The sequence below is a fragment of the Onychomys torridus genome, chromosome 5 (assembly GCF_903995425.1).
Source record: "Onychomys torridus chromosome 5, mOncTor1.1, whole genome shotgun sequence".
NCBI classification, from domain to species: Eukaryota; Metazoa; Chordata; class Mammalia; order Rodentia; family Cricetidae; genus Onychomys; species Onychomys torridus.
Genome location: NC_050447.1, coordinates 98,920,733 through 98,929,592, shown reverse-complemented (window position 1 = coordinate 98,929,592; position 8,860 = coordinate 98,920,733).

Sequence of the window (8,860 nt, the reverse complement as noted above, 5' to 3'; positions counted from 1 at the left end):
ACACTGTCAGGCCTTGAGTTTTTACCATCCTGCCTCAGTTTCCTGACAGGCCTGTACCACCAGGCCAGGCCAGTGGAAAGCATGGTGTTCCCGGTGCTGTGCAGCTCCACTGCCTGGGGGTGCTGTTTAGGAGGCCATGCCGCACTTACAGACATTTGTGCTTGGCTCACAGGGCATTGTGAGCCTGAAGGAAGTGACAAGTGCCTCACAGATACTGAAAACGCAGCTTAAGGACAGGGGCAGTTTTGATTATGAGCAGTACCACCCTGCCCCATCTTGAGCTCAGTGGTGGCTTTGTGGAGGAAGGAAGCCAGGTGCCCACCTGTTCACCTGCCTACCTCTGAGCCAGGCTTTCTGTCCCTGGGGACAGCTGCTGCTAAAATTCCAGAAGAGCAAAAGCACTTTCACCACGGTGAAAAATGATTTCCATAATTGCCAGTCCCCTGTGGAAGAGAGCTGAAGCCATGAATCCCCAGCACTTTTGTCCTAGTAAAAGCAGTTATGGTTCATGATTAAAAACAAACAAACAAACCTGGACCTGTAAGATAGCTCAGTGGCTAAAGGCTATGCTGGACAAGCCTGGGGACCTACCTGAGTTCCATCTCCAGAACCTATATAAAGATGGGAAGGGAAGAACCAACCTCACATGGTCCTCTGACCTCCACAAGTGCACCTCCTTGTAACTGGTATTGGTCTCACTTTGGAACGATTTAAATGAGAAGTCTAGGTTCCCATCCACCTAGAGGCTGTTTATTCCCAACAGGCAGCGATGGAGCTCCCTGCCCCACGCCACTCCCTGTGTAGAGCCCACTCATACTCTGCGGAGGCTCTGGCTCTGTCAACGTGGATGACAGCAGAGCTGGCTGCAGTGATTCCTAAACACTATAAAGTCCCAAGCCACTGGGAGCTTCAAATAAGGAATTCATGGTTTTAAAAGTCCCAGTGCACAAGAAGTAGAAATCTGCCTCCTAGGGACCCCGCCCAAGTGGCAAGAGTCACCGCTGAGCATGTTCATAGTCTGTTTCTGTCCTTCTCTTGTATAGTGTGTAGCTGGTTTCCATCGCATTTTCTAATTAATTTTTTTTTTTAATTGTATGGATGTCGGTGTTGTGCCTTCATGTATGTCTGTGCACATGCATGCTGGTGCCCTCGGAGGCCAGAAGAGGGCATCATCAGATCACTTAGAACTGGAGTTTCAGCGGGTTGTAAGCCTGGGAAAGAAACACTGGTCCTCTGAAAGAGCAACCACTGCTCTACACCGCAGAGCCATCTTGCCAGCCCCAGCGTTTCTCATTTCTTAAGATTTGCGCCCATCTTTTTTCAGTTAATACAAATGCTGCTATTTTGTAGAAGATGAATACACATGCTGAGCTATGAATAGAAGCCATTTCTTTCAACAGTGTCAGCCAGGGGGTTCTTGGACTGTGTGGCAATTACTTTTTTGTGCATATTTGATTCACTGGGTATATCACTGGCCCAGGCATTTGTTACAATAAATGTAAATCAGTTTTTGTAATTAAAATAATGGGAGCGGGTATCAGTGATAAAGTATATATATACTTAGCATGCTGGAAGCCATGGGATTAATCATCACCACTGAAAATAAGTTAACATGAAAGAATGTTTTACTTAGAAAAAACATGGTTTGGGGTTATGGGAAGACAATATTTTGGGGGTTTATATATATTTTTAAACAGGAGCTCTTGTTGGCCTTAAACTCCTGGGCTCAAATGATCCTCCTGCCTTAGTCTCCCAGATAGCTGCTACTATCAGCATGTTATCACCAAATCAATTAAGTTTTTTAGTTTGTAGGGGTTTTCACTGAGTTTGGGTTTCATGTAGTCCAAGCTCACATTGAGACTCTCTTGCCCTGACTGCCTGTGCTGGAACTACACATATATAACTACCATGCCCAGCTAAGAGATGTTATTTAAGTGAACATGTTATGGATGAAGATGTACATACAGAAGTGTTGAACCACAACCTGTGAACCAAATCCTACCTGCTGCCTGTTTGTGTGTCCTCGTTTCAAGTGTTGTATATATTCAGATGGATTGCGGTAGGCGAGAACAGTTATTGCCTGAAATCCCAGAGTCTGTGGATGAACACAGCCACAGTGCCCTGTGCCTGAGTGGCTTTGCTGAGACAGGATGGCCTGCAGAACCAACAAGACTTACTGCAGAGCTGATTTACAAGCCCTCATCTATACCAAGAGCGGGACAGTGGCCTCCGTGTTTATGAGACATAAGGTCATTCGATTGAACACCTGTGAAGAAGGCACATTTTTCTGGGCATCTGTTACCAGGAGTTCTTGGCAGTAATCATCAAATAACCCAAAGGATGTTAGCCTGATAATCCTGTCCCCTTGAAAGGCACTATTCCCTCCAGCTAGTGGGGCCCACTGGAAGTGCCAAAGTTCATCGTGTCTTTTTCCATCTGAGGGACCTTTAAATATGACCCCATAGGAAGTGCTGGTTTCTTTTCTGTATCTTTGTTCTTTGGGACTCGGTAAAAATAAAGATCAGACGCACAATGTAAACAAGCCTATTTTGTGATGTCACAACCTTCAAATTGGTTCCCTTGGGCTTGCCTCTCTGGAGGCTGGGTCTCAGTGTTTTAATTACCCATGTGCAGCTACTTAAAAACAGAATATTACTTGAATAATACTTAATACTGTGATGAATCTTGGGAATTGATGAGAAATATTTTGCTTTGTAAACATGTATACGTTGACTCATTTTTCTAGTGTTTGACATTGTCTGGTAAACAGAGTTGAATCTCATTAATAAATGTTAAACTAACAGGACTTCCTAGCTCTGTGTCAAAGTGAGTGGCTGTGTTGTTTTTGCCATTTTCTACACCAGATCATTATTGAGGAACTTTTTTTTAAAATCAGTTGAGGTTTGTTTTTGTTTGGTTTTGGTTTTTTGAGACAGGGTTTCTCTGTGTAGCTTTACGCCTTTCCTGGAACTCACTCTGTAGCCCAGGCTGGCCTCGAACTCATGGAGATCCGCCTGCCTCTGCCTCCCGAGTGCTGTAATCAGTTGAGTTTTAACTGAATAGTGTTAGACCAGTGTGGATATGAAATTGTAATTCCCCACCCACGAGCCCCAGATCAGTGAGTATCTTGTGCTGGGACAAGGACTTAGCAACACCAAGAACTCACCAACTATGGATTTGCTTGTTTGGGATGTGCAGCTGCCTAAGGGCGTGCTCCAGCCTTCTTTAATCTGTCTTCTACACACTCCACTGTTAGCCGCTTTTCCAGTCCTTTATTTTACAGAAAAGTATGAGAAAGGCATTTTCTGAGTCCCTGGTATCCGGATAGGATCCTCAAATACGAACACTTGTCCGAGTGCATTTTCTGTTGCTGATAGCACAATACCACAGCTCCTGTATGTAGTATTGTTTTGGCTCATGGCTCTGGTACAAGGTCAAGGCATTTGGCAATGCCCTTGCTAACAGAGTCCCTAGGCAGTATAGGGCATTACACGCAAAAGACCGGATCAAACTGGCCTTAACAGCAGACCCACTGTTAAGACACTGCATTAATCCACTGAATTCATGGGTGGTTGCATCCATGAAGGCAAAGCCCTAGTCAGCTCTCTGGAAAGGTCCCATATGACCCCGCCTCCTGGGCCTATGGCCTTCAGTTGGCCCTTTCCGTGTTTCCCCACTGGGCCTGTGTGCCCCTGGGAACCATCTGTGGGGCCTAGTCACCTCATGACACCACTAAAATTGGGTAGGGACTCATTCTTACAGTCTCATTTTAAGTCACTCTTAAAGGACTCATCTCTTCATACATTCTAGAATTTGGGGGTTAGGAGTTCAACGTATGGATTTTGGTTGCAGGGTGCCTGGGCCAGGGCAACCGTCTTCCCTCAAGTTGGGACTTGGAATGTTAAAGTGAGCTCCCCTTCCCCTCCTCATCCCCAGCGCCCAATGTGTCCCTTTAAGGAGCAGGAACTCCAGGCAGAGCCTTGATCAGGGTTGAACAGAAAACCAGGACAAGGGCAAGCTCCCAGGTCTCCAGGCGCAGAGCTCCCCTCAGGTTCCAGCTGGACATAATGAAGGCAGGAGGGTAGTACAGCTTCACAAGTCATCGAGATAGAAAGGGTTGGCTGTGGACTTCGTGCACTACCTCAGTATGGGGCCTGCAGCCTTAGCACAGCAGCTCACAGGTCTGATGTCTTCCCTGCAGAGTAGCAACTGGCAGGAGCTCAGGCAGCCCCCCAGCCCCGCTGTGCGGGTACTAAGCTCGCCCAGTGGGGCTTTCTCCCCAGGGCGCCACAACCAGGGTGAACTCCAAGACAGCTCAGAGGGTCTCCTCCAACCCCTGGCTTCCGATGAGTTCAGGAAGAAACAGCTGATGAGGGTGACATTAGCCCTAATGACGGAGGCCAAGCCAAATCCCAAGGAACCGGAGACGCAGCCAGACACTGGCATGTCCATACCAGGGGCAATTTCCTTCACATGCCGGGAGGGCCATCCCTTTCTGCCTCCCGAGGAGTCACTTCAGCCATGGGAAAGCAGAACGCAGGAGAGCTGGAAGCCTCTTCCTCTAAGAAAAAACGAAGTGTTCTCTGGGGCAAGGGAGGAAGCCGACCTAGAAAAGAAACGGGGGCAGGGGACACACATAGTTATACCTTTGAGAAACATTTTTAAAGTTATTTTCGTTTTCACAAGGAAAAAAAAAAAATGTGCTAACCAGCTTTTTCTGTCATTGGCCGCAATACCCGAGATAATGAATTTACAAAAGAAAGGGTCTATTCTGACTCACCGGTCTAGCCCACTTCTGGGAGCCGCTTGCTCTGGGAGCCGGGCCAGGCAGAGCGCCAACCCGCCCCGGGCAGAGGAAAACGGTTCCCAGGGCGGGTGGAGAAGCAGAGCGAGGAAGGCGCGCACCCAGTGAGGTCACTTCCTCCCACTGGACCCCACCTCTTAAACCTTGCAGTGTCTTCCAGCAGTTCCGGGTGTGGAGAGCAACCCTCGCCTTGTAGATCCAAACAGTGGCCAAAGATCGCTGTTGTTGAGATGATGCATATCTGGTTCGTTTACTTCTAGAAAACTCAGTAAAATACGGAGTCCTTGCAGGACAGTGATGATCAAAGGGACTTTTAATTCGTATACTAATGAGTAGCAGTCTAAGTCTCCGAACAGGACCTCCACAGTTTACCCCCAACAAAATTACTAACAGACTAATTGATGTAAACACCTTGGAGACAACTTCTTGGCAGAGGAAGTTCAAACATTAATCCATACAGCATAATTCTACAAAACTAGAAAATTCAAGGGCATCTGGTAGTGAGGTTTAAGGGAAGGTGTGCCTATGAAGGGTCGCACAGAATCTTTTGGGATGACGTGCCTAATAGCTTGATTACAGGGATGGCCGTACAAAATCTATTAAATTAAATTTTGTGTATGCAATTTATTCTAAGAATTATAACTCAAAATACTTTTAAATTTTTTGACCTTCCCCCCTCCCCAGTGCTGTGAATTGAATTTAAGGTCCCACACACTCTAGGTAAGCACTCTTACTGAGCTGTATTCCCAGTCCTAAATTCCCTTTGGTTTTGACAAATAGTAAGTCAGGGCTATGCATGGTGGCACAAGCCTTTAATCCCAGCACTCGAGAAGCAGATCTCTGTAAATTGCAGGCTAGCCAGGGCTACACTGTCAAAAACAAAAAACAAAAAACAAAAAACCCCGCCGAATGTAGTTGAGTAAGAGGCCACCGCCTTGCCCTTGCCAAAGTTAATCCTAAGAGATGAACTTTGCTGAGCTGAAAATGGTTAATTCAAGCTGCCTGTCTGGCCTCAGGAAGGATTATTGGGTCCTCTGGGCTTCAGAAACTGTGTCTTCCTTGTACAGGTCCAGATAATAAGTTTTGGGTTTTTTGTTTGTTTGTTTTTGTTTTTGTTTTTGTTTTTGTTTTGAGACAGGCTTTCCATGTAGTCTTGGCTGTCCTGGAACTATGTAGACCAGGTTGGCCCTGAACTCACAGAGATCTGCCTGCCTCTGCCTCCTCAAAGGAGTGCATCACTATACCTGGCAGACAATTCCTATTACAATTTTCCTTAAAACATTTTTTTTGTAAGAGCAGCCATAGAATTCATTCATAAATGAATGAATATGATCATACTCCAAAAAACTGTTCAGGTGGCTGGAGAGATGGCTCAGTGGTTAAGAACACTGGCTGTTCTTCCAGAGGATCCGGGTTCAAATCTCAGCACCCACATGGCAGTTTACAACTGTCTGTAACTCCAGTTCCAAGGGATCTGACTCCCTCACATGGATATACATGCAGACAAAACACCAATCAGTGCTCATAAAATAAAAATATTTTTAAAAAACTGTTTATATTGCCTGGTGGTGGTGGTGCATGCTTTTAATCCCAGCACTCGGGAGGCAGAGGCAGGCGGGTCTCTGTGAGTTCAAGGCCAGCCTGGTCTCCAAAGCGAGTTCCAGGAAAGGCACAAAGCTACACAGAGAAACCCTGTCTCAGAAAAAAAAAATGTTTATAGACACAAATGTGAACTTTATATATAAGGCATGTGATCAAAACAGTTTTTTTTTTTTTTCAGCCATCTGAAACCTAACACAGGGCTGGGGATGTAACTCAATGGTAGAGTGTGTGCCTAGCATGTTCCAGAGAGACTCCTGGCTTCCACTCCCAATACTAAGGAAGAAAAAGAAAAAAGATAACATTTAAACCCATCCTTTTTTCAGCGCCTGCAGTGTGAGAAAAGAGGTGTCAGTTTTCTGACCCAGCTGGGGGAAATCTGTCTACATGGAAGCATAAGGAAAATATATTTCTCCTTCAAAATAAACACTAGAGAAAATGTGAACACTTTTCTTTAGATCAGCACATGTATTTAATAGTATTACACGAGAATCAACGTTTTGTCAAAACGTGTGGAAAATAATACATTGAAAAGAATAGGACCAAGACTGGGAACCATTTTCTTACTTCACTCAATGTTAGTTTGCTTGAGACAGGTCTGTAGCCTTAGCTGGCCTTGAATACAGTATGTAGCTATGGATGGTGATCTTGAACTCTTGGTCTTACTGCCCCCCACACCCCCCTTCCAAGTGCTAGAATCACAAGGGACTGCTGCTCCCTGCTACATGTCTTTAAGGTGTTTAAATATGGGGGTTGCTGGGGTTGGATCTTTGTCTAAAGCAGTGATTAGCTGTGCTCTCAGCCTCTGAGCCCCATAAAATGCTCTCTCCCATACTCTAGAGCAGCGGTTCTCAACCTGTGAGTCGATCTTTTTTGTTTTGGTTTGGTTTTTTTTGTTGTTGTTGTTGTTGTTTTTGGTTTTGTTTTTGATTCCCCACCCCCACCCCAGCTGAGGACCAAACGCAGGGCCTTGCGCTTGCTGGGCAAGCGCTCTACCACTGAACTAAATCCCCAACCCCCTGAGTCGACCTTTTTACAAGGGTCACATATTAAACATCCTGCATATAATATGTTTACATTACAATTCATAGCAGAAGCAAAATTACAGTTATGAAGTAGCAACAAAATTATTTTATGGTTGGGGGTCACCACACAAGAAACTGTTTTAAAGGGTTGAAGTATCAGGAAGGTTGAGAACCACGGCTCTGGAGACTTGTTCTTCTGTTCACTAACAGCTCTTAGAGTCCCTAGTTATAAACAGCACAAGCTGAGTGGCTAGGCTACCCCCTCTTTTGGTCCCCAAGAAATGAGTGGGTCACAAGACAGAATTCATTTTCCAGTAACTATTGTGATGTTTATTTCTGGTTTGCTATAGATTCAAGGTTCTTTTGGGATTTATGGATCAGAGAGGCCAGGCTGAGATAGTCAAGCACAGAACCAGCACACACATTGCAAACCTCGAGGGAGGGGTAGTTCAGAGTGGTTCCAGTGGAAGGGTCGAGGTCCATGTTTTCCCACTTTGTCTTGCTTTCTGACACACTCAAAGGTTTCTTCTTCACCCCAGCAACAGAACTTTCCAGGGTCTGAAAGGCTCACCAGGATCTGCCCTCCAACATGAAGGCTGGGCTTATTCATGCCTTGGAAAGCGGGTCTTGGCATTCGACTTCCAGATCCACCACTGACTGTGACCCTGGGAAAAGCACTCATGCGCCATGGACCTTCAATGGGCATCTATGGCATAGGAATGTCTCCTCTCAAGACTAATTGCAAAGGTCAACTAATTATAAGCGATGCATACATAAAGCAGGAGGTCTTCACGGGCTTCACTATTACACTCTATTGTTCTAACTTGGGCCACATTCTCTATGCCAGAAATGTCCAGTTCCCCACAAAAAGTAGCGTCACACTGGTCTCAGGATAGGGAAGATTCTGTTCTTGAACCTAAATACTGGTGTTGAAAAAAAAAATCATTTTTCCTCTAACAATATAGATAACACTGAACTAGGATGTATAGGCATACACAAATAAATTACTTTTAAAATAAAAGTACATTCCTGCACACTTTAATTCGACCATTTCCCCAGTAAAGTACAATACAGTGGACTCTCACTCATGGCTTCAGTTGTTTTTTTTGAGCTTTCTGTTACCTATACTTCAGAAATAGAAGATTCCAGAAACAAATAATTACTAAAATTTATGTTGTGGTTCTGATTCTCCTGATTTTTTTTTTCTTCATTCTTTAACATCGGGTCTCGTGTAGGCGTGTAGTTGAGGCTGTCACCAAACTTAGTGCGTAGGCAAGGCTAGCACTCAACCGCTGCTCCTCCTTGCTCTCCTTCCCCATGTATGAAATCTGTACATTCCTGCTGCTGCTGGAGGCCAGAAGAGGGCATTGGACACACACACCCCCCCCCCCCCCGTCCCCGAAACTGGAGTTATGGACAGTTGTGAGCCACC